The 18303-nt window shown below is 39.7% G+C and overlaps 1 protein-coding gene across 5 annotated transcripts in view; it reads left to right on the top strand.

Moving 5' to 3' along the window:
- Positions 1 to 18303, top strand: part of SLC35F4 (solute carrier family 35 member F4) — a 395994-nt gene that overhangs the window by 54309 nt on the left and 323382 nt on the right. For 3 of the 5 annotated variants that reach the window (XM_077464443.1, XM_077464447.1, XM_077464446.1), the window contains exon 2: positions 899 to 939. The exons of the other annotated variants lie outside the window; for them this stretch is intronic. The gene's annotated coding sequence lies outside the window, so the exon portion shown is untranslated. The remainder of the gene's footprint in view (positions 1 to 898; positions 940 to 18303) is intronic. 5 annotated transcript variants of the gene reach the window in all.

Genomic DNA, 18303 nt, shown 5'->3' with positions numbered 1-18303 from the left:
TTTGTTTGTCACGCATAGGGCAGCCTCATTACTTGGATGGGCTGTCCTACATGCAGCAATCATCCCAGAGAAGCTCAAGAACTTTTTTTGGTGGAGCATGGTGTGTTACCATTTTTTTGGTGCATTTGCCGCATTTGGGGTGCCTTTAACATGTAATGACAACACAAGCACGATGCACGTTTGCAGCAGTTTCTGAAATGCATGGCAAAGCACACTTTTTCTGTTTAGTTTGCCATGCATTTGGAAACACACAGATGTGAAGGGATCCTCATTGTTCTTGTGTAAACGCAGCACTTTCAGACCCCATTCACACCTAGAGTAGTGGGAGCACATGTTTTTTGGCTCATTTTTCCAGTGACACACATTGGCCATCACGTTGACTTCAATCGGCTGCGCTACATGTGTCAAAGTAGCTCTTTGGACATTTTTATGAGGTGCAAGTTGCACGTTTTTACTGCATTTGTCACCCATTTTTTCATGTGGCAAAATGTGTGTTTACTTTTGTGTTTGATGTGCTGTTAACAATTAATGACACTGCAAGTGCAACTAGGTAATTTTAGGTGTATACACATGGCCATACACTATACAATCTGATTGTACAATTTCTGTGCAGTCTCATTTAGATTTACCAAAACTATCTATCCAATCACTCTGTATCCAATCAGGCAGGCCCTTATACTACATCAGGGGTGCCCTGTGGGCTGCACGTGGCCCCAGGGAGTTTAGTATGCAGCCTGAGCCCATCTGAAGAGACCATGGGGAAGCCAGGCAAATGCAGACATGGAGAAATGCCCGGGGTTGTGAAAACATAGTTGATGGGTGAAGGTGTGCTAATGAGGTCAGCTGGTAAACTCCATCCTGTGTCTTACTGCTTCCTCTGTCTCTGTCTGTATTCCAGGGAGTCTCTGAAGCTTTCTAAGAAATATAGCGAGGGCTGAGGTAAGGCCTTGTTCTCAATATCAAAGAAAACTTGTATTTTTCTACAACCAAGGTACATTAATGGTATATTGGTACATAGGGGTGCTGACATTTAGGAAAAAAGGTGAACTAAGCCTTTAAGTAGACTGGACCTCTGTGTATTACTACCCGGAGGAAGCCAATTCAAATAGTATGGACAACTGTTTTAGTAAATACCTCTTCCTTTTTCCTGTGAAATTTTACATTGGCCAAAGATGGGTTTACTGTTGTAAACAATATTGATTACATTATTTTAACAATAGTGTAACCAAACTAACCTAGTCTAAAATTGTTATGGAAACCATATGCCAATTTTTAGGGATCCAACATTAATTTTTGGGTGCCAACCGCCAAGTATACAACATAAGTTTGAGGGTAACACAAGATGCAGCTATGATTGTTCACAGGAATAATCTTTATTGTTTTGAAGCAAGCATTTCAGTGCTTATTTACCAGTGCAATAGAACATTTATATTAAGTCATTTTATTGCACTACTAAATAATAAATACAATGCACAGTTTTATATGAAGATTGCTATTTATAGCAAGGCTGCATGCGCTCACATTTTTATTACTATTTCTGAAAATATCTATTATTTATTGTAATATTACATTTGTCTCTTAAGACCCTTAGTCCTCATTAACTGGAAACAAAGGGAGTTTTATACTGTAGTCTACAGGAAAACAGGTGCATGCTGAAACAATCCATAGCAATCAATTAGAAATAATCTTTCTTAATTTTTCTTTTGTCTGATTAACCTGAACATTTTAAGAATTACTACCAGATTGTTTGATACAGGAAATTGCATAATGATTATTTGTGACCAATTCTGTTATCCTTTTTATGACCAGAGGTATTGTCTTCCTTTGTAATTGGGGTGCTTGTGGACAGAAGGCTTTATCATAAGTGTTTAAACTAGTCAGGATACTATTCATGATAAACAAATGACCTTATTCCACTTCATGTATGCATTCCAGTGATGGCTGTATGACATTTCTCAGCACTGGTTTCCTGATGGTAAGAGCAGTGGTCTATCCCAGCATAATATGTATTGAAAAAGGTCATTTATACTCTCCATCCATGTTAAAGGGTAAAAACCTAGATGCTATATTGGGGGCAAGGGAGAGTGTGTATATAACAGGAAGTGGCTGAACAATAAACTTTGTGGCAGGATGACCAGGTATTATTGTGCCATCAAAGTGGTGTGGATCCAGATTATCTTTAACAGAACAGTATATTGCACTTTGAGGAAATGTATTTAAACAGAAACTGATAGGGTTAATGTAAATAAAGATCTGTCTTTGAAAATGGTTGTCAGCAGCCAACACATTTATACAGTACATACACTGTGAAGGCACGTTTCCATGTTTTGCTGAGATAGGGAGAAATTTCTCAGATAACTCAAAGATTTAGAAAGTTATTGTGCAATTATAACATTTGATGCTTTTGGAAACTGGCTATTGCTTTAAATTAACTCATAGGTGGCCTGGTGGGTGCAAGAAATCCTTGACTCAGTTGTTCTGCTTACAAATGGGCAATAAATGGCTTTATGTAAGAAATGAAGAATGATCTAAAAGACAGATGCATGACACAAAATAATTATCAGCTACCTAGAGATGTGTGGAATATGTTTTTTTTTTACAATGATAAACAATATATCTATGACTGTGTATTCAAGTGATATAACATGAAGACTGTAATGAAAGATTTCTGGGGCTTTATGCAAAGTTTTAATAAAGTTTCTTTTTATTGTAAGTGCTCTCAGCTGAAGACCTTGAAATCTTGGAAAACAATTCAAGTAATACTGTACTTCTTAATGCAGTTCTCAAACATGAGAAATATGCATATCTTCCACTAGGGGGCACTGCAGAGGAAAGGCTCCAGTTTGATTTGCTAGTGGGCCCCATATTGTTGCTCCTACAGTTGGGCAATTGAGCTACAGTGAATGTTTCTGTCCTCTCAATTGACAAGTAAGTGGGTAAATTTGTCCAACAAATTTGTTTATTTTATTTAAAGGGTAAGTTCACCTTTACAGAAAAATCTGTAAGGTGAACGTACACAGGACCCCCTCCTCACCCAGCAGTCCCGCTGACCTGGAGCTCATCAATATCCCGATATGAGCCCTGGTTTTGCTGCGTCACCGGTCCAGGGCTTAGAAATCCTGTTAATCTCCAAAATGTATCCGGTCAGGAGGTATGTTTAGGAGCATTCTAATTGGTCAATGCCATTACATGGACAGAGCACACGTAACCTGTCCTGTCAGCGGGGGAGAAGAGGAGAGAAAGCCGAAGGGATTTCTAAGTCCTGGACCGGTGATGCAGCTATTTCAGGGCTCATAGCGGGATATCGCCGAGCACCAGGTGTGGGACAAGGGGGGGGGGTTAGAGGAAGGGGTCCTGTGTAGGTTTACATTACAGATTTTTCTGTAATGGTGAAATTACACTTTAACCTTTAAATGATTCCTAATAATGTGCTCCACCATAACATCATAATGTTTAAATATAGTCTGGTCAGTAAACAGTTTTTTATTTTCCTCAGTAAAATGGTGAGAATGGTGGCTGTTGCAAATCTACAAGTCCCATCATGCCTCTGCCTGTGGGAGTCATGCTTGTAACTGTCAGCCTTGCAATGCCTCATGAGACTTGTAGTTTTGCAACAGCTGGAGGGCCGCCAGTTTGAGACCCCTGATTTAGAGTTTAGAGTTTGGAAATATTTCCACAGTGCAATTTCTGCTGAGAGCAAAGCTGCAATTTGCAAATATTCTGAGAAGAATCTTCTTTTCCAAATGCTACAAGGATGACAAAACATATCATGGCATGCCAGAGGTGCCCTAAAGACTCCAAAAATGTTCTATAGAATTAAATGATGGGGACCATAATAAAGTGCGAGTAGCTTTTCCCTCTAGACTTCTCATTCCAGAAACACTTTCTGCTGCCTCTGGATCATCACAAAGTGTTTCTTCACCAGCAGCAACTTCAAGTAAGAAACTGTTACAAACCACAGCCTCACAAAAATACACAATCCCTACATTTATAGAGAAAATGACACCTGAAAATCAGGAGAACATTGATCAAGCGCCAGCAAGAGCAATATATGCTTCTGGATCAGCATTATCAATAACTAAAAATGTATTTTGAAAGGAAGATTTTAAATTATTATGAGAGAAAGTGGGCTGGTTACTTGTTCTCATGTAGAGGTGAAATGATGTTAACATATACAGTTCTTGTTATTCCATTTGCAATAATAAAAAAAAAAATGTATGAGCAAGTTTTGTTTATTTACGGAATAAGCTATGCTAAGCTATAGAAAGATTCTGTATATTGAAATTGACTACACAGCAAATATTATATTTTCAGTCAAATCCCTCTGTCTGCAGTGCATAGCTATCACACAAATGTAAGCATTATAGACTATAACTCCTCATAAAGACTGTAGTGGGGTGACTAGTTTCTTCTCTAAGGTGACAGAACTTTTAACCCTCAGTTCTCCTTAGGTTCGGTGCTCTCTCCCCTTCACCTATGCCACTGCTTTAAACCTTACTAAGCCTTGGTTCACCCTGTTACGATTTGGCATGCGATTTGACATGTCAAACCGCATGCCAAATTGGCCGTTATTGCTGGCAATGGCACTGTCCAAATCATTGCAGCGCTGCACAGATTCCCAAAAGTATTTCCTGTACTACTTTTGGCGACTTTGGGGGAAGGGGAGATTTCTACAGACATCTGTGTAGCAACCTGCACAGATGTCTGTCAAATCGCCCCTGATGTCGGATTGCATTGCCAGGTTGAAATTGTACGAGTTCAGCTGAACTTGCACGATTTCTGACTCACTTCAATGTGAACCTAGGCTCAAGGACAGGACCTCCCTACCCCTATGCCTGAACTCAAGGGAGCATCATTCACTCTCCCAAAGATCATCACTGGGTGGAATTCCTAGTGCTATCCCAGCAACATTTATAGGATTCCCTCTCCTACTGCTCAGGCTGGCTTTTCATCATGGAGACCCATATCTCTCTTCTCACTGGATCATCCATATATTTTCATGAAAGATGATGTAATTACTAGAATTTACGTAAATGCTGAGGTACTGTAATTAAATTTTGAGAAGCTTTATTAGCAACTGAGCAGTAAGGCTCAGCAGAGAAGCATAACAATTCCATATAGATGTCCAGAGAGAACCTTACATAGCACTTACATATCACCACCATAGGCTCAATCCAAAGGTGGAAGTCTACATAGATTTACTGGAGTTGGGCCTATCAATCAGGGGAAAAATAGCAGTTCTACATTCTCTCCTATGGTTAACCTCACTGTATGTAGCAGTCCCCTTTACTGTAACTTGCCTGCCTACAAAGTACTGATTGCCAGATGAAGTCTACCGCACACCTGAGTCTGCTCACAAACAATCCCAACAGTTTGTAACAGGCTACAGAGCAGCTCCAGAAAATTCTAGAATTACTCTGTCTTTTCACAGCTAAAAGAAATTCCTCTGCTTTTACCCATGGATACATTTCTTGCAAGGGCACGTTCATAATTGTACGAGGGTGTTTTTCAATATTGACTGGATTTGAAAAGCCTGTCAGCAGTTTTATTTTTGCCTGTAAACATGCAGTAAGCATGGCAAATACACAAAGAAATATATTAAGGGGATATTAAACACAAAAGCAAAGATTTATTATATTACAGCTTAATATTTTCTAGTTGTGATATCTGCATTCATTTTCGTTTTAAGGATTCTTCCATTTTCACATGGTGATCCAGCCAGTACTCATGTCATTTTTCAAAAGAACAAGCTCTCCAGCAGAATGTATCAGTTACATAGATGAGACAAACCATTTAACAGCACCAGGGGTGCCTATATGATCAGCCTTTATTTATTATGTAGACTTTTTCCCCCAGAAAGAAAACAAAAACTTTTGCTGTAGCTGCTTACATTGTATTAGCTGGAGTTTGGCTTCAATTTGTTAGTGTTAGTTTAAATTTGCTGGTCTGATTTATCTGGTCCTTGGAAATCTCAAACAAAACACGGATGGCGATGAAAACCTGATAAAGGCTATAACCCTTTTCATTTCCATCCAAACAACTTTTTTTTTAAGGAGTTGAGCTGTAATGAATGTGTTCCATATTGAGAAAATAACATTGTGTATTAATATTTTTTATGATATATAATATCAGTTGGATTATACATAATAAATTGTGCGCCCTGAATAAAGGGGAGCCTTATAATCCCATTGATAATATACATGAAAATAACACAGCCCACCTTGCTTGTTCTCTCAAGTCAGTATGCATTTGGTAATTGCTGTTGCTATGAATGTATTTATATCCCAGATTCTCAGTGCCCTGCTAGTTATATTGATCATTATAAAAAACACCACTGCTGTATTAAATTAATTAACATATTTTAATTTGTTGTTTGGTAGAAATAAAAATGTTTGGAAAATATACAATTTACAACATAGGGGGCCAATTCAGTGAAGTATAACACAAAATTGATAATTTTTTTCATTTTTTTTTCAGTTTAAAAAAAGCATATACAATAGTTATCCTAGGGCAGCAGAAGGTAAAATTCTGTTTGTTTACATAATAAATAATTACATTTATAAAGAACAACCATCTAAAGCCTAGTACACAGTAGTATTTTTTTTTGTTCAACCCAGCAGGGCTTAACATAAAAAAAACCTGACAGCGCAGGAGGAGCCTCTGTACTAACTAACCAATGTTAGTACAGTGATCTCCCTTTCTGTGCTATTGTGTTCTGACAAGGGGACAGCTCCCCCACCAGAACACTCTGGTCAGCGCTCTCAGCTATTGGCTGAGAGCACTGATAGGGAGCCAATTGGCAGACCCTCATGCCTCCTTGCTGGCTTCTTTCAGACCGACTCCAGTACACACGGGCCGAATGTTGCCTGGCAATACTGCCTGACATTCGGCCCATGTGAAGTAGGCTTAAAGGGTGTCAGACAGAATAGGAAGTAAGGAACATCTCTTCAAAAGAGACAAAGTTGGTTATATAAACAATATAGATTAGGGTTTTTATGGCCATCTTTTTCCCAGCAGTGCACACATTCTTTCTTCAGATGATGGCTGTCAGACATAACTGAGAAATATCCCCAAAAGGAACACAGACAGCAAGGATAACCCACTATGATGAGCACAGAGATTTTGCCAAAATTGATTTTGCTTCAAATTTCTCATTTTGTCTTTTCAGAAATGTTAAATTAGCCCCAAATGTCACCACGTGGACTGCTTAGGTAACATTTCCTTAAATAAGTGATTCATCACGAGTGTGATTCCTTGGCTTTATTGATAAACAGGGCCATGCCACTGGCAACTGCCACTCTTTTTCTTTCAAGTCTTGTGAAGACAGGTACCCAGTTAAAAAATACATTTTTAATATTGTTTTTTTAATTCTAGAAATATCCTTTACCAGTTTTGTATGGAAGGTTAGGATGCCTCTGTTCCTTAATATCAAATGTTATGTTACCAGCTAACAAGAGGCCCTTTGAGAACATGAACAGATCCAGGATGGCTGAAAGGAGCTTCCCTAACCTTCCGAAGTCCTTCAATACCAAAATACACCCTCAAAAAAACAAAAAACCTTAGTTAATTCCTCTACATCAGGGATATGCAATTAGTGGACCTCCACCTGTTGCAAAACTACAAATCCCATGAGGCATAGCGAGACTCTGACAGCCACAAGCATGACACCCAGAGGCAGAGGCATGATGGGACTTGTAGTTTTGCAACAGCTGGAGGTCCGCTAATTGCATATCCCTGCTCTACATTGACTCCAGTGCAACGACTTTTGCCAACATTTTAGTAAAGCAATAACTCTTAAATTTACTCATCTTTGTTCCCCACTCAGTCAAAACTAAAGAATTTGTCTGGGCTAGATCTGGACTTTAGCAAAGTTTGGGGTTCCTGGTGTGGAAATTTACCTAAACTATATTGAATTAATCCAGACGTTCTTTAGCTCCAGTTAAATAAATGGGCAGACTTTATAACTTTCTGGTATGATATTGGTACTATCTGTATGCACAGTGGGGTTGCTTTACTAAAACTAGAGAGTTCAGAATCTGGTGCGGCTGTGCATGGTAGCCAATCAGCTTATAACTTCAGCTTGTTCATTTAAATAAAAAATAAAAAAGGAAAAAAGAGCTTCCCCAATGTTGTAGTAATGATACAACATAATTTTAACAACTTCGACTTTACCTGCTGCTTAAAATTATACAAAATTAAGTTGCTTGTTTTAGAATATGTCATGTCCTTTTTCACCTTGAGGGGCCTTTCTCTGTTTAGTTATTACTTACTTTTTACTACTACAGTATTTTATTTTCATACAATATAATATACTCGTAGTGTACACTTTACTAAAAAACATAAAAAAAAATGTAAAATGAAAGGTTTACATTAGCGCAAACTGTTTATTAAATAATTCCAGAAGTACTGCTGGACCTAGTGCTCTAAAATGGAAAAAAACTTTTTTTTTAAAAACAAGTTTTATGCACCCACAGCTGCTATCATATCATTATTACTCTATATAAACCAATATGCTCAAAATGTAAACATGCAAGCATTGACAGCGCTAATTATAGAAATACTACTATTAAAGCAAGTCAATGTCACATAAGGTGCGAAGAAAAAGGAATTAGTGAATCAGATTCCGAAAAGATGAATAAACAGTTCAGTCCACTCCAATATCCAATAATACACTATAAACCAGTGTACATATCATAAAGTGATGTCCTACACCAGGGATATGCAATTAGCGGACCTCCAGCTGTTGCAGAACTACAACTCCCATGAGGCATAGCAAGACTTTGACAGCCACAAGCATGACACCCAGAGACAGATGCATGATGGGACTTTTTTTTTTTGCAACAGCTGGAGGTCCGCTAATTGTAGATCCCTGTCCTACACCCATCCACCAAAAGAAAGTTCCTTAGGGTAGGCAATCACATCCGCCAATAGCTGCTGGAATTAATTTCTAGTAATCATGGAAAACAATGTTCCAAGTACTGCAGCTGTTGATCCTCCACCAGTGCACCAGGTGATTTCCCCCCTTGTGTGTAAGCTTACCAGAAACATAAGCCAACTGAGCCTATCACAATTTCCACCACTAGAGGCTGCTGTATCTCCTAGTAGACATTGGGAATCCACTTGGACAGATCAGTGTGTTATGTTTAATAGATCATACAAAAATACAAGAGAATAATCTTCATAGTGTAGTACTGTTTATTGGTAAAACGACTGCCTCCCTGTACAAAATATGCTTACTAGATCAAATAAAAAGTACTGCTCCTTTCAAAGCTCCTCCGCCATGAGTCATGGGAAGACGCCGACCTTGTGAGTCTGGCTGGTTACGTGGTCACGCCCTGCCGCGTTTCGTGTTAACATCTTCAGAAGGCAAGCAAACTGTTTATTCACTGAGGGAAGGATCGAAGAACAAGGAACCGTGAGCAGAAGCAGCCAATCAAAATTCCAGTTTTACTGGTATGAAACTATTATCTAGAAATCTGATGGGTTACTGGGCGTTAATGTACTGCATAAATTTTCTTTATACTGTTCCGTTTAATAAGCCTGCATGTGTTTTTTCCTGTATCATGGTATTTCTTATGCTCCATTTTATTTATCAGCTCCACCAGCTGATATGTACGCCAGATGTCAGACTCTTCTGCATCTTTGGTTAAGGCACATAGGCTGTAGGTGATCGTTTTTTTAGAACTTAAAATAACTGTACTAGAACCATGTTAACTTCTCAAAATTTAGATGTTAAACTGTCACTGCTGACAGAACTAGGGTAAATTCAGTAAAATGGGAATGTCAAATCTTTTAGCTGCACAGGCTGAGTTTCCTGAAGAACGCTAAAAAAATAGAGGGGCTTTTCAGTGCCAACGTGCAGTGGAAATATTTTCAGCCCCCCACACCCTGCTGGGAGCAATATTTCTTAGATCAATCTTACATGTGCCTTGTGATGTACAAATACACAGTTCTATAAATAGCTAATGTCATTTATAAAAAATGCATAGTATTTATTAGAAGGTATGTACAGATAAAACATGTTTGTAGCCTGATCTAGACTACATTTTTGCATTAGTGACTATGGTGTACTAATTTTATTTTGCATTATTTATTTGCACGGTGCCATCGTATTCCACAACACTTTACAAAGAACATTTAACAAGTTCCCAGGGAAGCGTACAGCTTGGTATTGTAAACGTAGTTAAATAGATATATACTGTTTGTGACTACCTTGAAGTTAACTCATTGAACTACTTTTAAAGTGGGTTTAAAAGTGAATATATTCTTTGTTAGCGGGAGCATCTAGAAATGTTAATGGTGCATAAGGCACATGAGTAATACATACATAAGTATTTTTTTTTCCGTTCAACCAGCAGGCTGAATAAAAGAAAATGACTTGATTCCCCCATCCAAACACACTATGTGGCTAGGGGAATCTCTCCCACTGAGTTATTTTATTCTGACAGTGTATAGATCCACTTGTGTGCAACCAGCCTGCCCATACATGGATCAAAATTTGGCCAGTCCTTGCAGAACTGGCAACATTCCAATCCAAGTATGGCCAGCTTAAGCATTCCCCTGAAAAATGTACCTTTTATTTTGAATTCCTCCAGAAAAGTAATCTTCCTAAGCCTTAATCCTTGTAGCTATAAATCTTCAGTGAAAAACCATCAACACTGCTTCATATGACTACTAGTCTATTGAGATTTGGAGTTATATTTGGTGATGTTACTACTGCATTGCTCATTGTTCTTCTTGCTGGAGAGAAAGCTGTACCAGAGGGCATGCGGGGTAAGCATCTCCCTGCTTTCATCCATTCTCCAGCTAAATATTGATCCATTTCTCATGTGAGACATCTCCTTACTCCACAAGTCATCAGATCACCTGCCATGGTGGGTGGGGCCAGCTCTGACATCAGGAAGTTCTACTTCTTAACCAAGATGCCACCCTTTATATAGAGACACAGTGGACAACAAGGCATGGTACAGCCTATAAGTATTACTGATGACTAGTATGTTGTCCTATGCTTGACTTTTTTATGGGCATAGTTCCCATACGGCCGTCATGTGATCAGGAGGGCCAATCACAGAGCCCTCCTGCCGATCTGAGATGTGCCGTGTCCGGGTGACACGAGCACATCGGGATCGCGCCGCTGCGCGGGCACGCGTGCGCGCGAGCCCACTACTTCTGAAGGACGTTCCTGAACGTCCTATCAGGAGTAGACGGCTCCCACCCGGCCGTATATATGCATTGGCCGGGTGGGAAGTGGTTAAGAAAAAAACGTCAGTCCCTAACCCGTTCATAACTCAGGGACTGCCTGTATACAGTATTCTATATGGCAAGGCTACATTTTACACTCAATCTGCTCCAAAGGTTGCCAAAGCACAAGGAGGTTGATTTACTAGAATCGGAGAGTGCAAAATCTGGTGCAGCTCTGCATAGAAACAAATCAGCATCCAGGTTTTATTATCAACACTTAATTGAGCAAGCTGGAGTTAGAAGCTGATTGGCTACCATACACAGCTGGACCAGATTTTGCACTCTCCAGTTTTAGTAAATCAACCCCAGTTTCACAGTAAAATATTGTGTGCCAAGTAAAGACCTCACCTAGATCTGATGTTCATATTTAAAGTGGTTGTAAACCCTTACAACACACTTTGACCTACAGGTAAGCCTAGATTAAGGCTTACCTGTAGTCAAAGAAATATCTCCTAAACCTATACGGTTTAGGAGATATTTGCCCGAAGACAGGCACCGCTGTGCCGCAGCGGCGCGCAGGCGCACTGAGCGCGGCACCGTCAACTACGGAGATGCCGCACGTGTCCATTATGCTTTGCCTTTGCAGGGAATGAAAGAGGAAGTAAACTCATCAGGGTTTACTTCCTCTTTAAGTAGTGTTAATTGTTGTGCCTAGGCATATCCCTCATAAAGTTGCACATAACCACAGATACTTTTCAACACAGAAACTCCTTTGGCATTTACCAGAGTTTTAAGACTTCCAGTCCTACTGCCCTCATTAATCAAACTACTATTAAATGAAGACAGCAGCTATTTGCTGCATATTTTTTAAGAAGTCCATATATAATTCATGTTGACTAATAACAGCTTTGTTATGAGTTCCAAACAATATGATTCTGTTTTTACCTATAAAACTCAAATAAATCTGATATACTGGGAAACCGTATAGTTGGCATTGCGTCTATGTAATATTCCCTGGGTGCAGAATGTACTGGGTGGAGAGCTATTATAGAAAGCGTACTGAATGTGTGTACATGAGATTTGAATTACTTTGGTTTGCATCATTCAGAGATCATTAATCAGTACTGTCATGAGAATAACACAGAATGTTAATGTTGTGCAATTTGTGCAAAGGAACATAGGACATAGATACAATTAAAGCTGTACTCCAGGTAGATAAAGTATATAAGGCACACATTATTGTATAATAATACAATTATTACAATGTATAAGGCACACATTATTGCATAATAATACAATTATTACAATGTATAAGGCACACATTATTGCAGCCTGTAATTATTAATATATCATTAAAGCTGTCACCACTAAGCCTTTGTACACACAGTCAGACATTCTGACAACTAAATCCGTTGGATTTTGTCCGACGGATTTTGTCCGAAACTGTTGCATACACGCGGTCGGACAAAGTTGTCGGAAAATCCGATTGTACATAACGTGATGACGTTATTTCGTTACGACGGGACTACGTTCAGGCTAGTAGCCAATAGCTTTGGTCTAGGAATTTGATCTGAGCATGCGTGGCACTTTGTCCGTCGGAGTAGGCTACACATGATCGGTGTATGTCCAATCGGAGAATTTTGTCGGAAAATTTTACTGGCAAGTTGGAAAAGTTGGTCCGTCGGATATTCCGGTAGAAACAGTCCGATGGAGACCACACACAGTCGGAATATCCGACAAAACGGTCCGATAGGACACATTCCGTCGAAATCTCCGACCGTGTGTACAAGGGCTTAGAAGTATTAAAGTGGTTGTAAACCTGCAAGGCAATGGCAAAATGTCCAATATATCCATTGCATACTGGCACATTTTGAAATTCTTACCTTGGAATGAAGCACCCCAGTGCTGTAAAGTCACCGCTGAGAAGGTGGACCTGCATAGCACATGCACCAGTGATTTCACTGGCTGCATGCAGGGTGAATATCTCCTAAACGGTGCATATTTAGGAGATAATCATTTTACCTACAGGTAAGCCTTATTATAGGCTTACCTTAGGTAAAAATTGCCAAGCAGGGTTTACAAACACTTTAAAATAGTGGATGATCGCACTTCTGCCAAAGTTAAAAATTCTCTTTTATTGGTATAATACCAAAAAAGTAGGTACACAAAGGGCGGCTGAGAACTGTTAGCCCCTGTACACACGGTCGGAGATTTTGCCAACCAAATCCGTCGGATTTTGTCCGTCGGATTTAGTCCGACGGATTGTGTCCGAAACTGTTGCATACACACGGTCGGGCCAAGTTGGCGAAAAATCCGATCTTTCAGAACGTGATGACGTAATTTTGTTACGATGGGACTACATTCAGGCTAGTAGCCAATAGCTTTGATGTAGGAATTTGATCTGAGCATGCATGGCACTTGGTCCGATCAAAATGCTATACACATGATTGGATTAGGTCCGACCGGCCCAGTTGGTCGGGAAATATTTCCAACATGTTGGAAAATTGGGTCGGACGGATATTCGGATGGAATCAGTTCGATGCATACCACACACAGTCGGATTATCTGACGACACGGTCCGATAAGACGCATTCCGACAGATTCTCCGACCGTGTGTACAGGGCTTTAGAGATCGCTAAGTTTTCCTTTGTCTGCATGCTTTTATTTATTTTTTAGAAATAAAGGAGTCATTTAAAGTGGTTAATAACTCTTACATATACCCACCAAAGTGACTAGCCTCAGGTGATAAACAGAGATGAAACATATCCTCCTACATAAGTTGTACCTGTTTATCTGCCGCACTCTCTCCTCTATAGTCTTCTAAAATACACAGATCAAAGGCTTTTTTCAGCTCCAGAAGGCAAGGGTGGGGATCAGATGTAACACACTGCACATCACAGAACACAGAGCTGAATGTAATCGGAAACCTTAGTGGAGGGAATGGACACCCCCCCCCCCTCCACTACGCAGCCTCAAACCTGCACAGCTGAGGCTGTCAGTCACATGAGCCAGAGGTGGAGTGGGGCAATCTCCCAGGGATGCTTGGTTTGGAGTTAGATGATCAGAGGAGATCAGAGAGGAATAACACTTGGTGCTTTGGATTGAGGCAAGTACACACTATAGAGGAATATGCTTGGTTTATTTTTCATTTCAGAGGTTTACAACCACTTTAAAGTTTACTGGAAGCATGCTCATTCACTATTTTAATCTTGACATCAGGTTCTTGTAGTCATCTGTCCAGTCTGTACAGCAGGGCTTAAATAGAGGAGGCAGTAGCTGTACAAGAAGCCAATCAGCTGTGCTATAGTGCACAGAGCATGCTAATAAGAAAAGTGTGATAGAAAGATGGACTCATTAGTGTGCTGCTTTTCCTTTCCCTGTCCAGTCATAGGGTGAGGAGGGGTCCTTTAATCGAATGTGAAACAAACTGCAAGCAGAGAAATGTTGGGTCCTCTGTCCTGTCACACATGTGGCAGAGCTGTGTAAATATCAGAAAGGATAAGGGTCTGGTTTGGATTTTGGGGGGGGGGGGGGGGGGGCACACCTTTTTTCAATGTTCAATTCCACTTTAAAAGGCAGACATACTCCTGAGCTACACAACACTGCTTCTTTTCTTGCTGGATAATTGTTTTTTTTAAATATCTTTGCAGTCCTGACACAGTCACTTTAAAGTGATACTAAACACACACACACTGTTTAACCACTTCAGCTCTGGAAGGTTTACCCCCTTCATGACCAGGCCATTTTTTGTGATACAGCGCTTTAACTGACAATTGTGCAGACATGTGATGCTGTACCCAAATAAAAAAATGTTGTGCTGTAAAGAAAAAAAAATTGAAAATAGCTAATTTCTTCATTAATTTAGGCCAATGTGTATTCTGTTACATATTTTTGATAAAAAATCCCAATAGGCATATATTGATTGGCTTGTGCAAAAGTTATAATAGCATCTACATACGGTGGGATATTTTTATTAAATTGATTTTAATTTTGTTACTAGTAATGGTGGCGATCAGCGACTTATAGTGGGCCTGTGATATAGTGGACCTGTTTGCGGCAGACAAATCGCACACCTAACTTACACTTTTGACACTTTTTGGGATCAGTGACACTAATACAGAGTTCGGTGCTAAAAAATATGCACTGTAACTGTACTAATGACCCTAGCAGGGAAGGGGTTAACATCAGGGGCAATCAAAGGGTTAACTGTGTCCCCTGGGAGTGCTTGCTAACTGTGTGGGGTGGTTGCACTGTGGGAAAGCAGAGATCTGTGATTCTGATTAGCAGAAACACAAGATCTCTGCCTTCCCTTGTCACAGAACGGTGGTCTGCCTTATTTACATAGGCAGACCGCTGTTTTGCCTATCTCTCAATTAATCGGTTGGTCCTGGTGGCACACATGCGCACAAGCTGTCACCTGACCCAGATCTTTCCCAGCCTGTCTGCAGGGAAACATATGCAGGAGGAAGGAGCTTCTAGTCCTCTGTTGCTGGCCACATATTCAAAATAAAACGAGGTAGCCTTTGGGATACAGAGTAAAAATAAATAATGTCAATAAAATGTTTTAAATTGTCATATACTGTGTCACGTCCCTCCTGTGTCTTAGAATAAGAGGGAGGTGAAGCATCTATTAATCTACATGTAATATCCCGCCTCCATTGTGTTTATCTGTTAGTGGGAATGGAGGAGGAGGGAGGGAGTGGAATGTCATTTACACACCTATATAGTGTGACTCTATAGCCACACGGTCTACTCAGATTTGATAGGGAGGAAATGCTCGGCATAGAAATTCATTGAAAACTGAGCATGTACAGAGTTTCCCCCCACAGCTGCAAAATTGCTAGCTGAATTGGGAACATGAACAGAAGGTGGAGATGGAGAGCAGTAGGATCAACCAGGTTTTTTGCAGTAAACAAATCTCATAGTGACTGAGTGAGTATGAACAGCATGTAATACAACATTTATTGATGTTTTTTTATAATGTGGGTTTAGAGACGCTTTAATTTTAGTACATAAAATTTAGGTTTCCAGGCTGGCCGTGCTATATATCTCAAGACTAAACAAACACAAATCAATCTTTTGGTAGGTAAAACTGATCTTATATATATGCATTTTAATAGAATATTTAGCTGTTTTTCTGGGTTTCAGCTATAAGTCTGCTGAATATGTGAAAACTGACTATTCGATATTTGTAGTAAAATTTATGTATCTGCTATTCTGGGAAAGCTGAACACTATCTCTGGTGAATATTTAATAACTACTAGATAGTAATTGTACGATCCTTCCACTAATAGGCAGAATAATCATATATAACAAGAAAGGGAAAGGCATTTATGCATTTTTTTTAAACACCCAGCTATTATACACTTATGAGGATAGAATATGGACTATATATTTGTTTCATTGTTTTCTCCTATTATCCAGTTCTACAACCTGAACATACCTCCGCTGCCTTGATAATTATGCTTTCCAAGGATCCAGATTTTTACAATTCATGGACATTTTTTAATAAACTTTCAGAAATAAGAGAACCCACTGCTAAGACTAATGCCCCATACACACGGTTAGACATTCCGACCACAAAATCCATCGGATTTTGGCCGAAACTTGTCTTGCATACACACGGTCACACAAAGTTGTCAGAAAATCCGATCAATCAGAACGAGGTGATGTACAAAACATACGACTGGACTACGTAGAGGCCAGTAGCCAATAGCTTTCATCTCCAAATTTTTTCTGAGCATGTGTGGCACTTTGTGCGTTGGAATTCTCTACACACTTAATTGGAAAAAGTCTGATCGGATTTTGTTGTCGGAAAATTTTAGATCCAGCTCTCAAACTATTTCTGTCGGAAATTCTGACGGAAAAAGTCCGATAGAGCCCACACACGATCGGATTTTCCGACAACATAATCCGATCAGACATTTTCCGTCTGAATTTTCGACCGTGTGTATGGAGCATACAGCTACATGAGGGAAATATGCAGACTTGCCCCCTCTTTACTCAATTTACAATGGTTTATTCTAGGGAAGTTGATCTAATTACTTTGCAGCAAAGATCAGTTTAAAAAAAAGATATATTTTATGTACTTGACAAATCCTTCTAAAAACAAAAGTGGACATTGAAACAAATCCTGATCCTTCATATTGATACTTGTCTATATGACAGGGTCTCTGATGGAAAGCAACAGATTCTCTGCAGTCTTTAATGACATAAAACACCCACAATGGACCTGTTTGCTGTATGACTGTATAAGTTAAGCTGCCTAAGCTTTAGTCATACCTCCCAATTTTGTGAAATGTGAAAGAGGGACACATTATAGCATGAAGTATATAATCAAAGGACACACCCAGTTCTGGGCACCAGTCCTCAGGAAGGATGTATTGGAAATGGCGTGAGTACAAAGAAGGGCAACAAAGCTAATAAAGGGTCTGGAGGATATTAGTTATGAGGAAAGGTTGCGAGCACTGCACTTATTCTCTCTGGAGAAGAGATGTTTGAGAAGGGATATGATTTCAATTTATAAATATCATACTGGTGACCACACAATAGGGATACAACTTGTTTGCAGAAGGAAGTTTAACAAGACTCATGGCCACTCATTTAAATAATAAGAGTGGCCAGGATGTGGAATTCCCTTCCACAGGCAGTGGTCTCAGCGGTAGGGGGTGGGGGGCATCAATAGTTTAAAAAAACTATTAGATGAGCACCTGAACGACCACAACATACAGGGATATTGTCAGACACCATGAATCAGACCAAGACAGAAGTACAATTAAATCACACTTGTTTAGTAATAAAAATAAAAAGGTAAATGGAGTAAGCGTATTCAAAGCATAGCCAGAGTCCAGTAACCGGATCGAGTAATCAGCCAGTCCAGAGTTCAATAACCATATCGGGTAATCAGCCAGGCCAGAAGTCAGGGACCCAAGTGGAGCAACAGCAAGCAGGATAAGGAGCCAGAAGGGATGTCAGCAAGCCAGTCTTTAAACAGAATCGCAGGAGATGGTTTCTTGTGATGTGACCAAGGCGAAGGCAGATATGAAATGAGCTAGACAGCTTTAAGTAGGCAGGTCAGACGAGCATGATCAGGAACAGCTGGTAACTGTGGAGAGAGATGAG

This window comes from Lithobates pipiens, unplaced genomic scaffold, assembly GCF_037356315.1.
Source record: "Lithobates pipiens isolate NorthernLeopardFrog02 unplaced genomic scaffold, aLitPip1_a1.2 Scaffold_30, whole genome shotgun sequence".
Classification (NCBI taxonomy): Eukaryota; Metazoa; Chordata; class Amphibia; order Anura; family Ranidae; genus Lithobates; species Lithobates pipiens.
This window is presented reverse-complemented; position numbering and strand designations above follow the sequence as displayed.